The sequence below is a fragment of the Sceloporus occidentalis genome, unplaced genomic scaffold, assembly GCF_023333645.1.
Source record: "Sceloporus occidentalis isolate IW3139 unplaced genomic scaffold, rSceOcc1.0.p SCAF_1, whole genome shotgun sequence".
NCBI lineage: Eukaryota > Metazoa > Chordata > Lepidosauria > Squamata > Phrynosomatidae > Sceloporus > Sceloporus occidentalis.
Window position 1 is genome coordinate 7,036,178 of NW_028316981.1, and position 24,379 is coordinate 7,060,556.

Sequence of the window (24,379 nt, forward strand, 5' to 3'; positions counted from 1 at the left end):
CTCCCCTCCAAAAATCCCCTAAAATAAAACAACTGCTTAATGGACATTAATGGCAGCAGACTACTGGAAAGACAAATGAGACACCTGAGCTTTCCTTTGATTCTGCTGGGAGTCCTGTGGCAGAGACTGCATGGAGCAGAAAGTTCTTTGGAGTAGCTCATAGTTTCTTGTATCTATGAAAGCATGAACCCAAGAACCATCCTTTCTCTCAACCAAGCTCTACTGGACTTGCTGCCAAGAGAATAAAAGGTAAGATATATGGTACTCCTGCTTAAACAGTAATGTGAAAGGAGAATTGTGCAGCAGCCCACAGCTGTTACAGCAAATCCTCCCCCTTCTCCTCCTCCTCCTCCTCCTCATTATTATTATTATTATCATGCCTCTTTCTCAAAATTGAGATTCAATGCAGCTTACAACATATTTAAAAACACATATCATAACTATGAATTAAAACTGTTTAAAATACATCCAAAATTAAAAAAACATTGGCCCCATACAGACAGGCTAAAATAAAGCTGCTTCAGGTCACTTTGGAGGTATGCTGTTTAAATGATTCATGTGTTCTAACAGGCTGGAAGCTGTGCCAAAGCCATGCTCCAGTCCTAAGGATTGGAGTGCAGCTTTGGTGCAGCTTCTGGCCTCTTAAGATGTGTGTGCCATTTAAACAGCATACCTCCAAAGTGACCCGAAGCAGCTTTATTTTGGCCTGTCTGTTTGGGCCCATTAAGATATATTATAAGACAAACCTTAGTAAGAGCTCCCCACAACATTAAAAACCCACCCCAGTCAAGTTAAACAATCCAGTCATTCATTTTTATTGTTCATTGGAAGGAACTCAAGCAAAAGATGGGGGGACAAAGTAGGTTCTTTCATGGCACACCTCTGCGACAAGGCAGTTCCCAATAGAGGGCTACAAGCTTAGCAGCCCATCTGAAGCTAACATCATCCACATTAGCCATGAACCAAGGTTGGCCAGCTTAGGACTTTCTGTGAAGAGATCCCTGAAACCAGCCCAGCTGGAAAGGGACAACTTAGACTACTGAAATGCAAGAAGATGGCAGGAAGAAGCAATACTGTTTCACTACCGTTGCAAACTAATTTGATTTAGCATGAGAAAAAGGGAGCCTTACCTAGGGAGGCCACCATCTCCAAATTCTCCTCCATGACTTCCCTATGCAGGGCCCTTTCGTCTGGATTCAGCAGGGCCCACTCCTCTTCACTAAAATACACAGCCACTTCCTCTAAGGTAATCTGGAAAAAGAAATGATAGCTTCAGCAAATATGCAGAAGCCTATTGGGAATGAAAACAAAACAAGTAAAGGTGACTTAATGTGTTGCATAAAGACATTCAGTGCCACCATAGTGGGCAACTTCTGAGTGCAAGAAAGGATAAGGGAATGGTTCCCGCCTGGCCCAGAGAGAAGGACAAAGAACCAGGGCACCCAGCCTGAGCCTTTCTTGGCCCTCTACCTGATCCGGGCTCACAGACGCTGTTCTCAGTGCATCGACAGTAAGAGATGAGCTGCGACATATTGGCCATGGCTGTGTTTGGTTACCTGGTGGGAAATAAAGGGGGAAACTGTTCCCTCTGCTTCTGACTGACATGTTTTCGTATTCATCCAAACAAGGACAAAGACAAATAAGACAGAAGAATTTTGGGAGACTAGGGCAGGTTACACACCGCCATTTAGTTCACGCTCCGCGCGTCCTAGGATTAGGAAGGGGCATGCTAGGGTTAGGAAGGTTCTCACCTTCCTAACCGCCCCTCTCCCTAGGACGCGCAGAGCGCGTACTAAATGGCAGCACCCATCCACATGGGCGCTGCCATATTTATGTATTGGACGCACAGCGTTCAGATGTGGTGCGGCAGAAGTGACGCCGCGGGTGCGCGCCTCGCGGTGCCACTTCTGGGGCCCAAAAAGGAGCACCATTATGGTGCTACTTTTTAGCTGCGCCGGGAAGCTTCGCAGTCTGGCCGCTGGGGCTTCTTGGCGCAGCTAATGGAGCCGGTGCCAGACCGCCCGCTTTTGGGCGGTCTGTAACACGCCTTGGAATGACCAAGAGGTGCAAATTATTATCATTTTTTTCTTTGTTTATATAGTGCCATCATTGTACATGGCATTTCACAATTGAAAGAACAAGGAAACAATTATAGACAAAAATTATGTAAACAGAATTATGGAGTTCAGAAATATATGCCGAGGAAGACTTGACTTCTAAAGTAGCTTCTCAGGGAAGCCCTCAGAAGGGCACAGTATCACTGAGGCCTCAATGGCATTTTCTGGGCATGAATGTCCAGCTGGAGGTGCAGAGGTTTCTCTAACCCTAGCACTTGGCAATAAATACAGTGCAAGTCCCAGGCTTTTCTCATGTGAAGACAGTAAAAGCTGAGAACAGTTAAGCTATCAATCTGGAGAACCAGCCCTTCATCTGTCCTTATACTTTCTGCCGATTTTGTATCTTTACCAACTGGGTCTTTCCTTCTATGTGGTATTCAACCCCCCCGCCCCCTTTTCTTTTCTTCTTCTTCTTATTATTAAGCTTTATTTATATAGCGCTGTAAATTTACACAGCACAGTACATACAATCTTTATAATTAGAAGGTTCCATGCCCTCAGGCTTACAATCTAAGAAGACATGACACAAAAGGGGAAGGGAGTGGAGGATGGAGCCAGAAGCTTTTCTTTTCTTTTAGTATAATGGCTCTTTCAAAGTGCAGGTTTGAAACATAACTACTTAATCAGTTGAGGCTAATCCTTTACTGGAGACTGATCCCTTCCCCAATGGGCTCCTCAGGGGAGCAGATCTACACTCCTATTATTTCAGGCACACTCAACCCAGGGAGATTAAGATGAGAAATGTCCTTTGATTCTTTACCCATTATGGTGATGCTTCTGTCATCTGGCTGTACCATCCACTTGCACAGGACTCTCTCTCCAGAGTCTGAGAGAGCCTTCTCTGCCACAGGAAAGTCACCAGCCTCTTCTACAACGAGCCCCTTGGGGGAGAAAAAGTACCAAGTATCATAAAGAGACAGATAGATAGTTTATTACTTAGACCAAAGACCATTGCAAACAAAACATCCAAGCTTTCATAGACGTGTGATTACAGAATCAACATTACAATTAAATAAAAACAAAAACAAAATACATACCTATGCATAAGATACATGACTTGCATTATGAACCAGATCACATTGTAATAAGAAAGAGAGCTTAATAACCATTGGTGTTATAACAAAAAGCATTTTATACACTCACATCCTCAGGTTTCTATGTCAGTTACGATAGTCTCCATCTACACCTGGGAGCATTTGTTGCAAATACAGCTACCCTTTGGTTGATGTATTGATTTGTTGATTGTAACAAGAATTTCTTTCACATCCCAGTATTTCATTTTCTTTAGGAAAGTTTCCAAATAACTTTCTCTAATACCAGCATATATCTGGCACTCAAGTATATAATGAGCCAAATCCTCCAAAGCTGACTCTCCACAGATACACAGCCTTTCTTGAACTGGGGAACTATAAAACCTTCCCCATTTCATCATTGCGCCCATTTGTACAAAACGTGAACGTGTAAGGGCTTTACGTGATTACACTGACAGAGATATTGTTAGATATTTTTCACATTTATGTTCACATTCACACTGGCTAACCATTTCACTGTTCCTATCGTTGTTAGGGCAGAAAGATCATAAAATACAAAGAACAAGGAGAGTCAGGAAGTTACTAAGATAAGACTTTCTCACCTGCTGCTCTTCCTGCTTCTTCTCCTCTGCCTGGCTCAGGAGGAAGCCTTCAGCCAGGGCCACCGCCTGGGAACTGGTCTCTGCCCCACATTCCCTGACCCAGCTTGACATCTCTGGGGGAAGGACAGCCAGAAACTGCTCCAGGATCACCAGGTCCAGGATCTGGACTTTGGTGTGTCTCTCTGGCCTCAGCCACTGATGGCAAAGGGCATGGAGTTGGCTGCAAAGCTCTCGGGGCCCCTGGTCTTCCTTGTAGCAGAGCTGCCTAAAATGCTCCCACTGTACCTCTGAATGGAACATATCTTCTGCCAAGCTCTTCTGTGTGGTTGCTCTGCATAATTCCCCACTGCTCCCAGCTGGAAGATGTAGAAGGCCTTTTCCTAACTCAGGGCCAGATGAGCCTTGCATCTTCATCTTGACCGGTGCTCTCAGACCATCAGCACCACGTGGGATGTTTCCTTTATTGGACCATCACCAGCACATGAGACTCTGTTTCCATTATCTCTTCCACTGTGAATATATACTTCCCAGTTTTTTCCTCTGTTCCTAGGCAGTTTCCAAGATGGCCTACAATGCTCTTCTGCCTGTTGCAAGATCTTCCCTTGAGGCAAAAGTCTGGGAATGCCAAGTCCTAGAAAGAAAAGAAGACATTTTGTGTATGAGGCATGCTAAATGCTCTCTTGAGGTGAAGAATTTGCTCCTTCCCTCTTCTTCATAGAAAACCAACACTATGGAGTTTATCTCATGGGTGAAATCCTGTGCAGAAATGAGATTTAAAAGCTAGACAAAACCCACAAAAGTGGGTTGATTTTCACACACATTGTTGTTAAACTTGTGTTAACCCAAATGGAAAGTAAACAAAAGCTGCTTCTTTTTACTTTTGGGATTTTCCAAAAGTAAAAAGGAACAGCTTTTGTCTATGTTCTGTCCATCTTCTGTTTGGGTTAACACAGATTTATCAATGACGTAGTGTGAAAATCAACCTGCTTTTGGGTTTTGTTTTGTTTTTCTAGTTTAAACCCCCATTTCTGCACAGGATTTCCTCCATGTGTTAAACTCCTAAGACTGAAGGGAAAGATAGGTGACTTTTCCTTCTGGGTCACAGAGTGAAAACTCCCTACAACCCAGCATTAATCCAATAACCCAGCCTACTTCACAGAATTGCTGTGAGGACAGAATCTGGGAGGCAGAGGCGGGATACAAACCGCCGCTTTGCGGTGCTTCCCCGCCGCCGCCGTTTGCTCCGCGCGGGAGCTGCAGCAGCCAAACCGCGCGGCTCCCGCGCGGAGCAAAAAAGAAGCTCCAAAATGGAGCTTCTTTTGGAGTCGCGTTTGCGACGTAGCGAGGCGCCAGGGGCGCACTTGCTACGTCACAAAGGATGCGACGCGTACGGACGCTCAGTATCCGATACGTCAAGATGGCTGCGCCCGTATGAACAGGGCGCCGCCATCTTGTACGTATTCAATATGTATTAGGGTTAGGGGGGTACGGAAGCACCGCCCCTTCCTAGCCCTAGTACGTATTGATGACGTACTATTTGGCGGTTTGTATCCCGCCAGAGAGTACCATTTTATTGCTATTTTACCGATTTATTGATTTCTTTCATTTATATGATGCCTTTCTCCTATAGGCAGCTCATAAAAGATAAACAATAAAAATTTTAAAACAATAAAAAACCATATTTAAGACAGAATAACACGTAAAAAGCATACAAAAGGTTACAGCAATAAAAGAAATGTTCCATGCCCCTTTAAGAAAAATATTAATTGCCAGCCAACAAATAGCTGGAGAGACCTTTTCCCTCAAGAAGAGGAGTCAAGGAGGAGTGGGGCTTTGGCTTGCCTTTCTCAGCCTTGCAGCTGCAATATATTCACTAATGCAAATGATTATTGTTTCTAATATTTATTTTATTCTTTATATCATGCATTCCTCCTTTTGATGGAAAACAAGGCAGCTAACAACATATTTAAACAACTGACATTAAAAGCAAATTAAAGGACTTTCCAGCATTCTTGAGCCCAGTCATGCGAAGTGATTTCAGTGTTGGACTATGACTCTGGAGATCAGGATTTGAATCCCTATGCGATTGTGTGACTATGCAGAAATATCCAGTGCTACAGCGCTAATGTTGTGTTAGCTTTCATTAACGTGATCATTGTGATTATTGCTGGATTGGCCCTGGTGTGATCCTCTCCTCCTGGAGCTTAGTCCTAGGCCTGCATTTTCTGTTTCTGGTCTCAGTTCAGATGGAAGGGAGGCTATCTGCAGACAGACACAGTCCCCCTTTTGGGCCAAGTTCCCAAAGTCAAGGAAAGGCAATGTCCATTTGCAACTCAAAGAGGATGTTTCCTTGCAATCCAGCAGGTCTCCTTCCTTTGTGGAGCCACAGGCTCCTCCTATGTAATACTAATAGTAATAATAATAGGATTTATTATTATTTATTAATGTAGGCAGAGAACCCTGCGTCTCTCAAGAAGTCTCTTCATGTTGTGCATCAGGAAAACTTTAGGTCATCCAGAGGCAAAGCATGCCGGTCCAGTCCCAATATTAGAAGAAATTGCTTTTCCTTTCCTAGAGGTAGAAGCCTCCAAGAAATTCCTGAAGAAACCTGCCAAGAAACCCCTGTGACATGGTCACCATCAGTTGGAAACCACTTGGAGGCAAACAACACACAACAAAATGCCTCCAGACATTGTGGCTCCTGCACAAATAACAAAAGGGACCTATCTCCTCAGAGAGAGTTTTGAATGCAGGGAAACTCACTTTTGCCATTCAGATTTGTTGCTTTCTCACATGAACAGCAACTGGTCCAAAAGAGCTATATATCCCTCTCACCCAGCTCTTGGAAAATGTAGGGCAAGTACAGGACCCCCTTGGTCTCCTTTTTTGGGTCCCAGTTCCAGGGGGCCATGAATAGGCTTTATATCCTGAGGCTTTAATATTATACTGTCCTGTCTCCCAAGAAGTGGGTTTATTTCCCCCTAAAAAGCCCAGGCTAAAATACCATGAAAGGGGCTCCTGGCCCCAAAGCCCTTTCCTCCCTCCTCTGGACCCTTTTTTCCTGCCCAGAGGGTCTCCCTCCCTCCATCTCCCTCTCTCCCACCAAGGAAGGTAGGAAGGAAGGAAGAAGGGAAAGAAAGAAAGAAAGGAAGGAAGGAGGGAGAGAGAGAGGAAGGAAGGAAGGAAAGAGAGGAAGGAAGGAAGGAGGGAAAGAGAGAGAGAGAGGAAGGAAGGAAGGAGGGAAAGAGAGAGAGAGAGAGGAAGGAAGGAAGGAGCCCTTTCCCCAGCTTCTCTGCCCCTTTGCAACCCTCCTGGGCTCCTCGTTCATGTCTCACCTCCAGATCCTGGCTGGGAAGAGGATTCGCACTCAGAGCCTGAAGAGGAGGGGAGGGGACTTGCCTGGGAGGAAGAGCAACCTCTCCTCCTCCTCCTCCTCCTCCTGTTCCATTGTTTTTACTTCTATAGGAACCCATTTCTTTCATCTTAACCCTTGCGAAGCCAAACAGCTACATTTCCCCCTGGCAATAGAGGACCTCTCATCTTTTTGCTTTCTTGGGGGTGAGTTTAAAACACACACACATTTGTTACATTTCCTGGTGGATCTCAGTGAACAAAAGCCTCTCACACAGAAGGGCCTTTCCCAAAAGCGTCTCTCCTCCTCCTCCTCTGTCCAGCTGTATTTTTTTTAAGCAGCATCAGCACTGAAGTTGCCAAACAGTTACCTTTTCTAGCCCACATTTCACTAGCTTGTTTGCAAGAATGTGGGCCAGACAAGGTAACTGTTAAATGGATTTGTAATTGGTTGACTGGGCGAAGCCAAAGGGTGCTCAACAATGGCTCTTTTTCATCCTGGAGAGAAGTGACCAGTGGGGTCCCACAGGGCTCTGTCCTGGGCCCAGGGCTATTCAACATCTTTATCAATGACTTGGAGGACAGAATTGGGGGCATACTTATCAAATTTGCAGATGACACTAAATTAGGAGGAGAAACTAATACTCCAGAAGACAGGATCAAAATTCAAAATAGATTAGAAAGCTGAGCCAAAGCTAACAAAATGAATTTCAACATAGAGAAATGTAAGGTATTGCACTTAGGGCAAAAAATGAATTTCACAGATATAGGAGGGGGGACACCTGGCTGAATGAAGCTATGTGTGAAAGGGATCTAGGAGTCCAAGTAGACCACAAGTTGAACATGAGTCAACTGTGTGATGCGGCAGCTAAAAAGGCCAATGCGATTCTAGGCAGCATCAATAAGGGTATAGTGTCTAGATCAAGAGAAGTAATAGTTCCACTCTATTCTGCTTTGGTCAGGCCCCACCTGGAATATTGTGTCCAGTTCTGGGCACCACAATTTAAAAAGGATGTGAAGAAACTAGAGCGTGTCCAAAGGAGAGCGACTAAAATGGTGAAGGGTCTGGAAACCATGTCCTATGAGGAACGACTTAGGGAGCTGGAGATGTTTAGCCTGGAGAAGAGAAGGTTAAGAGCTGATATGATAGCCTTGTTTAAATACTTGAAGGGATGTCATATTCAGGAGGGAGCAAGCTTGTTTTCTGCTGCTCCAGAGACTAGGACACAGAGCGATGGATGCAAGCTATAGCAAAAGAGATTCCACCTCAACATTAGGAGGAACTTCCTGACAGTAAGGGCTGTTCAACATAGGAACACACTTCCTCGGAGATTGTGCTGGTGTCCCCTTCCTTAGAGGTCTTCAAACAGAGGCTGGATGGCCATCTGTCGGGAATAATTTCATTGAGATTTCCTGCATGGCAGAAGGGGGTTGGACTGGATGGCCCTTGCGGTCTCTTCCAACTCTGATTCTATGATTAAACATTACTTTTCCTGGTGGATATCAGTAAACAAAAGCCTCTCACATAGAAGGGCCTTTTTTAAATAAAAAAGGCGTCCCTCGTCGTCGTTCTCTGTCCAGCTGGAAGCCTTTTTAAGCAGCATCCGCATTGAAGTGGCCAAGGAGGGATGAAGAAACACAGGCTTTCCTCAGCTTCATTTTATGTCAGGAAATCTTTCCACTTGTCAATAGCTGTCACCTCAGATATACATATACATATACATATACATATACATATACATATATATATATATATATATATTCATATTCTAAACAAAGAAATAAATCAGCGTCTGCTCCTCATTTGACAAGTCAGCCCTCTGTGTGTTGTTTCATGGGAAATAAGGTGAGTTTTTTCCCTGCCAAATTTCCTTTTGTGTGCCAAGCACTGAAATGGTTTCTCTTCCGCACTCCCAAGATTTCTAATGTTTTCCCCCAAAGTGAATTTTTGTATATCTCAGGCTGAAATTCTTTACTCTCTTTTGATTGTCGTAGGCTTTAACTTATGGCGATCCTATAAAGGAGAGACCCCCATGAAGACCAGTCATCAAAAGCCCTGCTGCTCAGGTCTTGCAAACCCAGACCCACGGCTTCCCTGATTGAGTCAATCCACCTGGAATGAGGTCTTCTTCATTTCCTACGGCTTTCCTCTTTCCTGAGCACTGAGTCATTGTATCTCAGGATACGCCCAAAGTATGATAACCTCTGTTTAGTCTGTTCTTGTCTAGGAGGAGTTCTGGTTTGATTGTATTACGTTTTGGGCTCTCCAAGGGATCCACAGAACTCTCTTCCAGCAACGCATTTCAAATAAGCTGATTTTCATCCTGTCAGCTTTCTTCACTCTCCAGTTTTTAATTCTATGCACAGAAAATGGCACACATTATTCTGATTTGGATATTTTTGAATTTTTCATAAGTTTATTTTTCTTTTATTTTTAAACGTTGTTATTTTTATGTACCATTTTATCCGTTCTGATCTTAGTATTTTTATTTATTTATTTGTGAACTTAATCTACTTCCTTCTTCGTTGCCCTTCCTAGGTCCAAAATGCACTGCAGAAATAATCCAGTTTGAGACAGCTTTAACCAGTGCTAGGGAATTCTGGGAACTATAGTCCTGTGAGACATTTTAGTCTTAACTTTTTGTGGTTTTTTTTGGGCTATGTGGCCATGTTCTAGAAGAGTTTATTCCTAAGGTTTCGCCTCTGTGGCCAATGAAACATCAGGAATAAACTCTTTGAGAACATGGCCCTATAGCCCAAAAAAATCCACAAAAAGCTATGGATGCTTCAACTTCACATTTTAGACTTCTCTGGTGCCACAATAAACTACAATTCCCAGGATTCCCTAGCACTGAGCCAGGGCAGTTAAAGCTGATTCAAACTGGATTATTTCTGCACTGTGTTTTGGACCCTTGTATTCTTTTATTTTAGTTACGTTCATTTTAATTAAGGTTAAAAAAACCTTAGTGAACAATTTATTCCTTCAAACCAATAGTTTAGATTTGTAAATTGAATTAAATACGGACCATCTTTTATAAGAGGCTTGGCAATACCTCATCTCTTGGAATATTATGAAGCATTTTGGAATAGGTTCTTAAAGTAGGCAAAGCAACCACCTGGGTACATCAAAACAGACACGTAGCACACACTTCAGATCATTTCTTAATTTAATATTTGTAAACAAAATATTAACATAATAAAACCTTTTACTGGGGAAACGTCATTTGCAAAACAATAAAAAAGATTCTTTCCAAGAATCAAGTACAGATACTTCTTTATAGAGATACGTCTTCCCTACACACATCCCCCACTCCATACTAGCTCCATCCTTCTTCTTCTTCTAACAAATAAAATATAGGATCTTTTAAGGTGCATAAATAATAACAAACCACTTCACAAGGATAAAGTAAGCTTAGAGGGACATCTAGTGGCTAGTGACTATAACAGTAGCTGATTTTACTAAAATCAGCGAAATTAACAAATCTGCTTAAAATTAAAATTAAAATTAAATAGATTTAAACAACGAACATAAGATACATATTGAAACTGTAATAAGACATTCATAAACTCAGATATATACTTCTTGACAATCACTAAAAGAAAGAAATAAAGGGAAAGGCAAAATAATTTCGATGCTCTCAAGAAATATGGCAGCCAAAGCAGCAAATCAAAGGAGACCTTCACTGGTAACAGGATCAAAAAATAGCAACCAATTCAATCAAATAATGGAGGCGATAAAAAAAAAATCACAGATGGAACTTCAACAAGAAATAAGGGATTCAAGAGAAGAAATGACTCAACAACTAAAATCAGAAACTAAACTAATTAGACAAGATTTAGACAAGATTAACAAGGACGTAACAAAAATCATAGGTAAAATTGAGAAGTTGGAATCTGTGTCAAAGAAATTGGAGAGGAAAGTAGAGGAATTATCTGCCACACAACTAGAAGAACAGGAGCCATAATTAAAAATGCAATTAAAACAGAGATAATCATGCATAAAATTAAGAGGCGTTCCAGAACAACTGAATGAAGACATACGAATTTTTGACTCCTATCTTAGCGAAATACGTAGACAAACCACCTCAACAGTTTAGTTGGGAGATAGATCGGATGTATAGGTTGAACTCTAAGGTTGCAAAGGAAAGAAATCTCCCAAGGGATATCGTGATCTACTGGATAAGAAAAAGGGCAAAAGACGAGATATTACAGAAAAAACACAAGACAAGATTGGTTATATAAGGGAATGAAATTCATATTTACAAAGATATACCCCCAAAAATTTTGAAAAGAAGGAAGGAATACAGATTCTTAACAGAACTCTTGAAGAAATATCAAGTCTCTTATAGATGGGCTGAAATAGAAGGTCTCTCACTAATGTGGAAGCAGAGACGATTTAATCTACATTCAGTGGAAAGAGCACAAGAGTTCTGGGAGAAATACGGGTAAGAAATCGAAGACACTAGGAAAGATGGTGGCATGAGAAATGAAGAAGGAGAAGGAGAAGCCCCAGGGGGAGAAGAACAACAGACGGGGGAAGGAGCAACAGGCGAAGAAGAAGAATTCGATGCTGGACATAAAGAAGAACTGAGTAAGAAATTATTTTTTGGAATAAATTAGTGGGATTAAGTTAAAGTCAAGAAATTATTAAACTGGACTGAACCTTCTTGAATCCACTTTTTCAGAAAATAAAAAGGAAAAATGAGGATTATTACATGGAATGTGAAAGGCATGAACTCCCCAATTAAATGGGGGAAAAATTTCACACTCTGGGTAAGGGAAATTTTGGCTTAATTTGTTTGCAGGAAACACATATTAAAAATAAAGATAAGAAATATTTAAGGTCTCAAAATTTAGGAAAGGAATTCATTTTGGAGGCCAAAAACAGGAAAAAAGGAGTGGTAATCTATGCCTCAGAAAAATTAAAACTGAAATTTTCAATGATACTGAAGGTTATTATGTAGAAGTATCGAATATGAGAAAGAAACAATTTTGATAATAGGATTATACAATCCCCAGATAAATAAGAGTAAGTTCTATAAGAGATTGCATAGTAAAATCGCTGAATATGATTATATGAATGTGATAATTGTAGGAGACTTTAATGGTGTGTTAGAACCGAAATTGGATAGAAAATCAGCTAAAATAATTGAGGAAAGTCAACAGAAATTACTCAAATCCTTTTTTAATATGGTACAGAATTTGGACTTATATGATGTCTGGAGACACTTATATAAAAAAAAGCAGGAATACACTTTCTTTTCAGGGAGACACCAATCGATATGTGCCTCTTATCAAAACCATTGATTACCCAGGTGACTAAAATAGAAATACCTCCAAGGACAATCTCTGATCACAATCCTGTAATTCTTTGTTTAAAAGGTAGGGGGGGACCTTATACTTGGAAACTAAACGAGGAATTGTTGCAAGAGAAAGACATTTCTAGTACTGTACTAAGAAGGTTATTACACACTATTTTAAAGAAAATACACCTGGCGAAACAAAAACTTCAATGATATCGGAGGCTAGTAAAGCTGTCTTCAGAGATCATTTAACACAACAAGGCATTCAACTGAAAAGAAAGAAGCAAGGAAATCTAAATAAATTAACGAAGAAGTTAGAAGAAAAAGAAAAAATAGTACAACGGAAACCATCTAATAAAAAATTGATTGAGGAAATAGAAGTAATACAAAAACAAATTGATTTTGAGAACACAACAGAAATAGGAAAGAATTTAAAGAGAGCAAAACAAACCACATTTGAACAATTGAACAAAATTGGGAAATGGTTAGCCATTAGATTAAAAGAAAGGAAAAATAAATCTATAATAACAGAGATTAGGAAAAAAGACGAGACACTTGTTCAAAATGAAGAAATTAAAGAAGTCTTCCAAGAATATTATAAAGATCTGTATAGAACACAATTGATAGTAACAGAAAACATTACAGAGTATCTGGATAAAATTAAATTCAGCAACCCATCGGAAGTACAATCTCAGAAACTAAATGAAGATATTACCACGGAAGAGATTATTGGGGCAATAAAGAGTTGTAAGGATGGGAAAGCGCCAGGTCCTGACGGCTTTACTTCAAAATTCTATAAAAATGTTTAGACAAATTGGTTAACCCCCTGAAAATGACTATGAATTCTATATTAGAAGAAGGAATCCCTCCATCGTGGAAAGAGACAAATATAGTTGTTATACCGAAAGAAGGCAAAGATCTAACGAACCCTAAAAATTTCAGACCAATCTGTCTCCTTAATCTGGATTACAAAATCTTTTCAAACATATTGGCTAATAGATTAAAAAAATGTATGCAAGAATGGGTAGATTTTGATCAAAGGGGATTCCTTCCGGGTAGATTAATGGGAGACAATTTAAGAATAATATTAAATATTTTAGAATTTTATCAACAACATGGTGATAGGAAATTTGGAATATTATTTGCAGATTTTGAAAAGGCTTTTGATACCGTGAGTTGGGAAATTATATATGAAATTAAAGACAGAATGAAATTAGGAAACAAATTTGGAACATGGGTAAAGGGATTTTTTTATGGAATGAAATTAGGAAAGATCTGGGGAGATGGAGTAGAGCAAAACTATCATTTCTAGGCAGAATCTAAGCAGTTAAAATGCTAATTCTTCCAAAATTAATTTTTTGATTTCAAATGATCCCAATCCCAATTTCAAGGAAGACATTTAAAAGCTGGAACGAAGAAATAACGTCCTTTCTATGGGAAGGGAAAAAAACCCGTGCTTGCCTAAAAATCTTACAGGACTCAAAACAGAGGGGTGGTTTGGGGGTTCCAAATTTAGAATTATATTATGATGCACATGTTGTTTAACTTGGCTGAGGAAATGGATTACCCTTAAAGACAATAGTTTATTAGCGCTAGAAGGGGAAGGCCTGCATTATGGGTGGCATGCTTACCTTGTTTATGGAAAAGAGAAAACGAACAAAATTTGTAATAATCACTGTATTAGAAGATCTGTATTAGATGTATGGAAAAGATACAAAAAAAGAATAATGACAAAACTACGGGACTGGGTCTCCCCACAAGAGGCTTTTCAAAGAAGGGAAAGGATACAGGCTGAAAATTGGCTTACTTAAAAAATCTTACTGAAAAGATATGGAGGGGAGACGAATTCCACTTGGAATTCTGGCATTTCTCTCTCCATGTATGGTTGGATTCTAATTGATGACAACTGAGACTTTTTTTCCAGCTGAAACTCTTTCCGTACTCCAGGCATTTGAATGGATTCTCCAAGGTGTGAGTGGTTTGATGAGAAGTGAGGTGTGCCTTCTGATGGAAGGTTTTCCCACATTCCAAGCACTTCAATGGTTTCTCTTGGTGTGAGTTTCTTGATGACGAATTAAGTTTCTCTTCCAACAGAAACTCTTTCCACAATCTAAACATTTAAAGGGCTTCTCCCCTGTGTGAATTGCATGATGCCAAAGGAGAGTTCTCTTCTGCCTGAAGCTCTTTCCACACTCCAAGCATTTATAAGCTTTCTCCGTTGTATGAGTTGCTTGATGATGAATGAGATTTGACTTCCGGCTGAAGCTTGTGCCACACTCCAAGCATTGAAATGGTTTTCCTGCTATGTGAGCTGCTTGATGACGAATGAGGCTTGACCTGTGGCTAAAGCTGTTTCCACACTCCAAGCATTTAAAAGGTTTCTCCTCTGTGTGAACTGCTTGATGACGAATGAGGCTTTTTTTCTGGCTAAAGCTCTTTTCACACTCCAAGCATTTAAAGGGTTTCTCCTCTGAGTGAGCTGCTTGATGATAAATGAGGCTTGACTTGTGGCTAAAGCTCTTTCCACACTCCAAGCATTTAAAAGGTTTCTCCCCTGTGTGGGTTCTTTGATGACGGGTGAGATGGTCCTTTCGACTGAATTGCTTCTCACATTCCAGGCATTTAAAAAGATTCTTCCCTGTGTGGGTTCTTTCATGACAGGTGAGGCGTTCCTTTCGACTGAATTTCTTTCCACATTCTAGGCATTTAAACGTTTTTGCTCCCGTGTGAACTGCTTGATGATTAATGAGTTGTGACTTCTGTGTGAAGCCCTTTCCACACTCCAAAGATTTAAATGGCTTCTCTCCTGTGTGAATTGCTTGATGATGAAAGAGGCTTATCTTCCTAGGGGAGCTTTTTCCACACTCCAAGCATTTAACAGATTTCTCCCCTGTGTGAGATGCTTGATCACAAATGAGGCTTAGGTTCTGGCTAAAGCTTTTTCCACACTCTAAGCATTTAAAATGTTTCTCCCCCGTGTGGGTTCTTTGATGACGGGTGAGGTATGCCTTTCGACTGAATTTCTTTTCACATTCCAAGCATTTAAATGGTTTTACTCCTGTGTGAACTGCTTGATGATCAGTGAGGTTTGACTTCTTCCTGAAGCCCTTTCCACACTCCAAGCATTTCAATGGTTTCTCTCCTGTGTGAATTGCTTGATGCTGAATGAGAGTTATCTTCCAAGGAAAACTCTTTCCACACTCCAAGCATTTAAATGGCTTCTCTCCTGTGTGAGTTGTTTGATGATAAATCAGGCTTATCTTCCAAAGGAATCTCTTTCCACACTCCAAACACTTAAATGGTTTCTCCCCTGTGTGAGCTGCTTGATGACGAATGAGGCTTGCCTTCTGTCTGAAGCTTTTACCACACTCCAAGCATTGAAATGGTATCTCTGCTGTATGAACTGCTTGATGATGAATGAACTTTGACTTCTGGCTAAAGCTCTTTCCACACTCCAAGCATTTAAAGGGCTTCTCCCCTGTGTGAGTTGCTTGATGATAAATGAGGCTTCTCTTCTGTCTGAAGCTCTTTCCACACTCCAAACACTTAAATGGTTTCTCCTCTGTGTGAGTTGTTTGATGACAAATGAGGCTTCTCTTCTGACTGAAGCTCTTTCCACACTCCACACATTTGAGAGGTTTCGTACCTCTATGTCCTGCTTCATGGCAACTCTGCTGTGTCTTCTGACTTGGGCTCTTTCCACTGTCCAAGCCTATTAAGGATTTCTCCCCTGAGTGTAATCTTTGGTGTGACATAAGATGTGAGCTACATCTTAAACTCTTGCCACTTTTCAAACATTTAAATGCTTTCACTGCTTTTTCAGATATTTCATGAGAAATTTGTTTTTTTCTATAACTGTCCATGTTTCTATTTTCACCATCCTTAAGTGATTTCTCCTCTATATGAGTTCTCCTGTGAAGATCAAGGTTTGGCTTACAGCTGAAGTTTCTCTCACACCCAAGACATTCACTTCCTTCTGTTTCATTCCCATTCACATCACTGCCTGGAAATGAGAACAAGTGGTCAAAGCACAAGAGAGGACAAAAAACAACAGCCACCCCACCCCCCAAAAAACCCTGGAAAAAAAAACTTGCTTAATGGACATTGATGTGAGCACTCTACTAGAAAAACAAATGAAACAACAGGGCTTCCCCATTGATTCTGCTGGAAATCCTGTGGGAGAGACTGCATGAAGCAGAACGTTCTTCTGAGGCGCTCATAGCTTCTTGTATCTATGAAAGCATGAACCCAAGAACCATACTTTTTCTGAACTTAATTCAACTGGGCTTGATGACAAGAGAATAATGATCGGTAATGGACTGGATGAGGGAAAATAGACTTAAGTTGAATCCAAAGAAAACCGAGGTACTAGTGATAGGTAACCCCAACCCAGGTTTGGAGATATGTTTGCCAGTCTTAGATGGGAGTCACACTTCCCCTGAAGGACTGTGTCTGCAGCTTGGGAGTGCTCCTGAATTTGTCACTTCATCTGTCCTCTCAGACTGATGCGGCAGCCAGGAGCGCCTGTTATCAGCTTCGGCTGATACGCCAGTTGCGCCCCAACCTGGAGTAGCGGGACCTGGAAACGTTTGTACATGCCCTGCTAACCTCTCATCTTGATTTCTGTAATGCACTCTACATGGGGCAACCCTTGTGCCATGTCCAGAAGCTTCAATTGATACAAAACATGGCAGCCAGACTGGTCACCGGAAAATCTAGCTTTGACCGAATTACACCTATTCTAAAGTCATTACACTGGCTGCCTATTAGCTTCCGGTCTCAGTACAAGGTGTTGGTTATTACCTACAAAGCCCTACATGGTCTGCGTCCAGTCTACTTGAAGGAACGCCTCCTTCCATATAATCCTTCCCATACACTCCGTTCCTCCGGGAAAAATCTTTTATATCCAAAAAAGACCAGATTCATTCATTCATTCATTCATTCATTCAGATTGGCGGTGACCTCCTGGAGGTCTTTTTCTGCTACGGCTCCTAAAGCCTGGAATGACCTGCCAGAAGAGATTCCAATTATCCACATTGGAGGCTTTTAAAAAAGCAACAAAAACCTTTCTCTTCCGGCAGGCCTTCCCTGAGTGATAACCACCCAGAACCTATTCTATCCATCCTTCCTACTATATCTCCTCATCATTTGCAGATTGTAGAATAATCTTGTAGTGTTGTGTTGTATTGTTATATATTTTAATCATGTTTTATATTAATTTTATAGTTGAGAGGGTGGGTTGGGTCAAGGTTTTGTGGGTTTTATTGTTTTTATATTGTGTATCATAAACTCTGTTGTTACCCGCCTCGATCCAAACAGAAGAGGCAGGATATAAATAAATATATTATATTATATTATTATATTATATATATTATATTATATTATTATAATATAATAAGAGGTAAGATATATGGCACTCCTCCTTTAAAATAATGTGAAAAGGGAATTGTGCAGCAGCCCACAGCTGCTATAGCAAATCCTCCTCCTCATTATTCATTTCTATCATGCAAGTTTCTCAAAAACGAGACTCAACGCATTTCACAACATATTTAAAAAGAACACATTAAAACTATGTATTAAAACTATTTAAATTACTTCAAACATTAAAAACAATGAGATACATTATAAGACAAACCTTAGTAAGAGCTCCCCAGAACATTCAAAGCCCACCCCTGTCAAGTTAAACAATCCAATCTTTCAATTTTATTGGTCGTTGGAAAGAACCAAAGCAAAAGATGGAGAGACAAAGTAGGTTCCTGCATAGCACACCTCTGAGACAGGGCCGTTCCCAACATAGTGGTACAAGCTTAGCCGCCCATCTAAAGCTAATATCATCCACTGTAACCTTAACCCAAGGTTGGTCAGTTTTTGGACTTTCTGTGACGAGATCCCTGAAACCAACCCAGCTGGAAAGGGAGAACGTAGATTGCTGAAATGCAAGAAGAAGCAATAGTGTTTCACTACCACTTGTAAATTAATTTGATCTGGCATAAGAAGAATGGAGCCTTACCTAAGGAGGCCACCATCTCCAAATTCTCCTCCATGACTTCCCTATGCAGGGCCCTTTCGTCTGGATTCAGCAGGGCCCACTCCTCCTCACTAAAATACACAGCTACTTCCTCTAAGGTAACCTGGAAAAAGAAATGATAGCTTCAGCAAACATGCAGAAGCCTAGTGGGAATGAAAACAAAGCAGGTAAAGGTGACTTGATTCGTTGCATAAAGACACTAAGTGCCAGCACAGTGGGCAACTGACTGCAAAAAAGGAAAAGAGAGTGGTTCCCACTTGGCCCAGAGAGAAGAACAGAGAACCAGGGTACCCAGCCTGAGCCTTTCTTGGCCCTCCAGGGAATTGGCCCTCTACCTGATCTGGGCTCACAGAAGCTGTTCTCAGTGCATCGACAGTAAGAGATGAGCTGCGACATATTGGCCATGGCTGTGTTTGGTTACCTGGTGGGAAATAAAGGGGAAAACTGTTCCCTCTGCTTCTTACTGACATGTTTTTGTATTTATCCAGACAAGGACAAAGACAAATAAGACAGAGGTATTTTGGGAGACTTGGAATGATCAAGAGGTTAATTGGAGAACAAGAAATTATTATCATTTATTCGTTGTTTATATAGTGCCATCATTGTACACTGTACAATTTAAAGAGCAAGAAAGCTATTATAAACAAAAATTATGTAAACAAAATTATGGACTTCTGAAATATATGCCAAGGAAAACTTGACTTCTAAAGTAGCTTATCAGGGAAGCCCTCAGAAGGGCACAATATCACTGAGGACTCACTGGCATTTTCTGGCCATGAATGTCCAACTGGCGATACACAGGTTTCTTTAACCCTGGCAATAAATACAGTGCAAGACCCAGGCTTTTCTTATGTGAAGACAGCAAAAGCTGAGAACAGTTAAGGTATCAACCTGGAGAACCAGCCATTCATCTGTCCTTATACCTTCTGCCGGTTTTGTATCTTTGCCAATTGGGTCTTTCCTTTAACCCCCCCCCGCCCCCTTTTCTTTTCTTTTCTTTTCTTTTCTTTTCTTTTAGTATAATGGCTCTTTCAAAGTGCAGGTTTGAAACATAACTACTTAATCAGTTGAGGCTAATCCTTTACTGGAGACTGATCCCTTCCCCAATGGGCTCCTCAGGGGAGCAGATCTACACTCCTATTATTTCAGGCACACTCAACCCAGGGAGATTAAGATGGGAAATGTCCTTTGATTCTTTACCCATTATGGTGATGCTTCTGTCATCTGGCTGTACCATCCACTTGCACAGGACTCTCTCTCCAGAGTCTGAGAGAGCCTTCTCTGCCACAGGAAAGTCACCAGCCTCTTCTACAACCAGCCCCTTGGGGGAGAAAAAGTACCAAGTATCATAAAGAGGCAGATAGATAGTTTATTACTTAGTCAAAGACCATTGCAAACAAAACATCCAAGCTTTCATATAATTCTGATTACAGAATCAACATTACAATTAACTAAATAAGCAAAATACATACCTAAGGATATATGCCTTGTATTATAAGACAGATCACATTGTATTAAGAAACAGAAATATTATTATTATTATTATTATTAAGCTTTATTTATATAGCGCTGTAAATTTACACAGCACTGCACATACAATCTTTTAATTAGACGGTTCCTTGCCCTCAAGCTTACAATCTAAGAAGACATGACACAAAAGGGGAAGGGAGTGGAGGATGGGAAGGGCTCAGTTCCTTTGGGGAGGCCTGATGGGATTGGCCCACCCCCTCTCTCCCTCAGAAGCCAGGATGGAGCCAGATGCATTAATTAACCATAAATTAATTAACCATAAATTAACCATTGGTATTTATTTATTTATTTATTTATTTATTTGTGGTATTTATACCCCGCCCTTCAGCACTAATGGCTATCAGAGCGGCTTACAATTATAACCTAAAGCAATTTATACACTCATATCCACAGGTTTATATGGGCCTGAACAGACAGGCCAAAATAAAACTGCTTTGGGTCACTTTGGAGGTATGAAATTTAAATGATGTATGCGTCTTAAGAGGCCGGAAGTCACGCCAAAGCCACACTCCAGTCCTAAGGACTGGAGAGCAGCTTTGCCGCAGCTTTTGGTCTCCTAAGATGTGTGTATCATTTAAACAGCATACCTCCAAAGTGACCTGAAGTAGCTTTATTTTGGCCTGTCTTTTCAGGCCATATATCACTTAAGATGGTCTCCAAGAACTTTCTTTTACACCTGGTAGCCTTTGCTGGAAACACAGCTACCCTTTGGATGACATATTGATTTGTTGATTGTAACAAGTTTCTCTTTCACACCCCAGTGTTTCATTTTCTTTAGGAAAGGTACTAAATATGGGAATAAAAGTTTCATAGTTTCACTATATACAAATAGAACAATGGATTAAAAATTGGAGGAAAAAGAATGTAGAAAAGAAAAAGTATACGCAATTTGAACAAATAGTTCAGAAAGGAAGAGAAATGGAAGAAAATGAGAACATAAAAGGAATTACTAGTAAAATTTATAAAATGTTGATGGAGAATAAAGGAGGAAAAATAAAAGGAAATACTTTAAAGGGATTATGGGAAGAAGAATTAGGATGTAAAATAAATGATAAGGAATGGGATACAATTTGGGAACAAAGACACTTGAAAAAATTATCAGTTCGGATAAAAGAAAATTATTACAAGTTGATTTGGAAATGGTACCTGACTCCAGTGAGACTACATCATATTAATAAGAATAACTCAAAAAATTGTTGGAGAGGCTGTCAAGAAGTAGGGTCATATATCCATATGCGGTGGCAATGTAAATATGTAAAAAAAATTTGGGAAAAAGTGCTATTAGAAATAGAAAATGTTATGAATATAAAAATAGATAGAAGACCGAATATAGTTTTGTTATCATTATATAACTCAGAAAAACAAGAAAAAGATTTGGTAACAAATTTGCTTACAGCAGCGAGATTAATAATAGCAAGGTGTTGGAAAACGAAAATGGATGTAGAAGTGGAGGATTGGTACAAAGAGGTATGGAGATTAGCTATTAATGATAAATTGACATGTAAACTGAAAGTAAAGAAAGGATTATGGAAAAGAAATGACTTTGAGGGGATTTGGAAAGAATTTGTCGAGAAAGTGTTGAGAAAAGAAGATGGAAGATTACCTCCAGAAGATGAACTGAAATTTTGGATGGAATATAAGGATGGAAATGGCTCCGGGGAAGGGGGGCACTGAGGGGTATATAAAATAATGTGTCAAAAAGGTAACAGAATGTAATAGAATGTAGGGATGTATTTGTTTATGGAAATAAAAATTTAATTAAAAAAAAGAAAAGGTACTAAATAACTATCTCTAAAACCAACATATATCTGGCACTCAAGTATATAATAAGCCAATTCCTCCAAATCTGGCTCCCCACAGATACACAGCCTTTTTTGAACTGGGGTACCATAAATTTTTTCCCCATTACATCATTGCACCCATTTGTACAAAACGTGAACGTGTAAGGGCTTTACATGATTCCATTGGCAGAGATATTCTCAGATATTTTTTACATTTATGTTCACATTTCACACTGGCTAACCATTTCACTGTTCCTATGGCTGTTAGGATAGAAAGATGAGAAAATATAAAGGACCAGGAGGGCCAGGAAATTACTAAGACAAGACTTTCTCACCTGCTGCTCTTCCTGCTTCTTCTCCTCTGCCTGACTCAGGAGGAAGCCTTCAGCCAGGGCCACCGCCTGGGAACTGGTCTCTGCCCCACATTCCCTGACCCAGCTTGACATCTCTGGGGGAAGGACAGCCAGAAACTGCTCCAGGATCACCAGGTCCAGGATCTGGACTTTGGTGTGTCTCTCTGGCCTCAGCCACTGATGGCAAAGAGCATGGAGTCGGCTGCAAACCTCTCTGGGCCCTTGGTCCTCTTTATAGCAGAGCTGCCTAAAATGCTCCCACTGTACCTCTGAATGGGACATATCTTCTGCTAGTCTTTTCTGTGTGGTTGCTCTGCAAAATTCCCCATTGCTCCAAGCTGGAAGATGTAGAAGGTTTTTTCCTAACTCAGCACCAGCTGAGCCTTGCATTTCCATCTTTTCCTGGTCATCCTAGACAGCTTCCAAGGTGGCCAAAGAGGCTCTTTTTCCTGCTGCCAGATCCTCCATCGAGGGAAAAGACTGGCAACACCAAGTCCTAGAAAGCAAAGAAGATGTTTGTTGAATGAGGCATGGGGAAGGCTCTCTTCAGGTGGAGATGATGCTTAGTTTCATAGAATCATAGAGATGGAAGAGACCGCAAGGGGCATCCAGTCCAACCCCCTTCTGCCATGCAGGAAATCCAAATCAAAGCATCCCCAACAGATGGCCATCCAGCCTCTGCTTAAAGACCTCCAAGGAAGGAGACTCCATGATCCTCCAGGGTAGTTTGTTCCACTGTCGAACAGCCCTTACTGTCAGGAAGTTCCTCCTAATGTTGAGGTGGAATCTCTTTTTCTGCAGTTTACATCCATTGCTCCCAGTCCTAATCTCTGGAGCAGCAGAAAACAAGCTTGCTCCCTCCTCAATATGACACCCCTTCAAGTATTTAAACAGGGCTATCATATCACCTCTTAACCTTCTCTTCTCCAGGCTAAACATCCCCAGCTCCCTGTTCCTCATAGGGCTTCATGGTTTCCAGACCTTTCACCATTTTAGTCACCCTCCTTTGTCCTTTTTGAATTGTGGTGCCCAGAACTGGACACAATATTCCAGGTGGGGCCTGACCAAAGCAGAATAGAGTGGCACTATTACTTCCCTTGAACTAGACACTTCCCTAAATCTAGATTGATGCAGCCTAAAATTGCATTGGCCTTGTTAGCCTTCTCTTCTCTTAAAACAATCTAGATTAAAAACATTAAATTCCAATCCTTTTGTATGGAGAAAGGCAAGGACTTTCTGGCACAGTATATGTATACCTTAAAGCAAGAGTCTTGGCTGATGCACATATAACAAAAGGCATTTCTCCTCAGAGGGAGTTTTGAACCCAGAAAAACTGACTTTGGGCAGGGAGATGTTTTGCTTTAACAACTGACCACTGTAAGATCCAAAAGAGATATATCCTCTTTCTCAGCCCTTGGGAAATGTAAGGCAAGGAAGGGACCCCTTGGCCTCTTTTTATGGGTCTCATTGCATTCTCTCTCCCATTTGCAGGGGGCCATGAATAGGCTTCAGATCCTGAGGCTTTTATGGCACTCTCTTCTGCCTCCCAAGATGTAGGTTTATCCCCCCCCCCTTAAAAATGGCCCAGGCTAAACTAAAATTAATACCCAGCTGAACCTGAAAGATGCTCCAGTCTCCTTCCTTTTCTCTTCCTCTTTATCTTTTTCTCCCACCCAGAGAGTTTCCCTCCCTCTATTTCTCTTTCCAAGAAAAAAAGAAAGAGAGGGGGGAAGGGGGACCCCTTTCCCCAGCTTCTCTGCCCCTTTGCCACCCTCCTGGGCTCCCATCTCACCTCCAGATCCTGGCTGGGAAGATGATTCACGCTTCCTCTAGAAGAGGAGAGGAGGAGACCTGCCTGGGAGGAAGAACAGCCTCTCCTCCTCCTCTTCCTCCATTGTTTTTACCTCTCTAGGAACCCTTTCCTTCATCTTAACCCTTGGGAAGCCAAACAGCTCCCTCTTCCTCTTGAAAGAGAGGCTCTCTACTCATTTGGCTGGTTTTAGTACAAAATCCCTTAAAAGGTAAATATGACACCTTTGAGATCCTCTTTGACACCACTTTAAAACTTCAGTGCTTTGGAAAGGCAGTATATGAATAAATATTAGTTATTCTTAACCGTAGTTTGTTGTGGGGCAGCAGAGCTCTTGGATAGAGAGAAGGCTAAATGTCTCCCAAAATTATATTAATTACGTTGTTTTAATGTATTTTAAGCATTTCAATCTTTCTAAACTTGATTTTAGCATTGAATAGGTTTGCATTATTGTAGTAATTTTCCTCTATTTT

The 24,379-nt window shown here is 40.9% G+C and overlaps 1 pseudogene across 1 annotated transcript in view; it reads right to left on the reverse strand.

The window, feature by feature from the left end:
* LOC149320547 (uncharacterized) overlaps nucleotides 1-23,919 on the reverse strand; it is a 38,167-nt pseudogene extending 14,248 nt beyond the window's left edge. The window contains exons 1-11 of the transcript XR_016278090.1: nucleotides 23,889-23,919; nucleotides 22,079-22,592; nucleotides 19,633-19,753; nucleotides 18,768-18,853; nucleotides 18,415-18,535; nucleotides 14,212-16,407; nucleotides 11,477-11,502; nucleotides 3,751-4,208; nucleotides 2,878-2,998; nucleotides 1,471-1,556; nucleotides 1,131-1,251 (exon numbers count right to left, since the gene is read on the reverse strand). The product of XR_016278090.1 is annotated as an uncharacterized LOC149320547 (transcript). The remainder of the gene's footprint in view (nucleotides 1-1,130; nucleotides 1,252-1,470; nucleotides 1,557-2,877; nucleotides 2,999-3,750; nucleotides 4,209-11,476; nucleotides 11,503-14,211; nucleotides 16,408-18,414; nucleotides 18,536-18,767; nucleotides 18,854-19,632; nucleotides 19,754-22,078; nucleotides 22,593-23,888) is intronic.
* Between the last annotated feature and the right edge of the window lie 460 nt (nucleotides 23,920-24,379).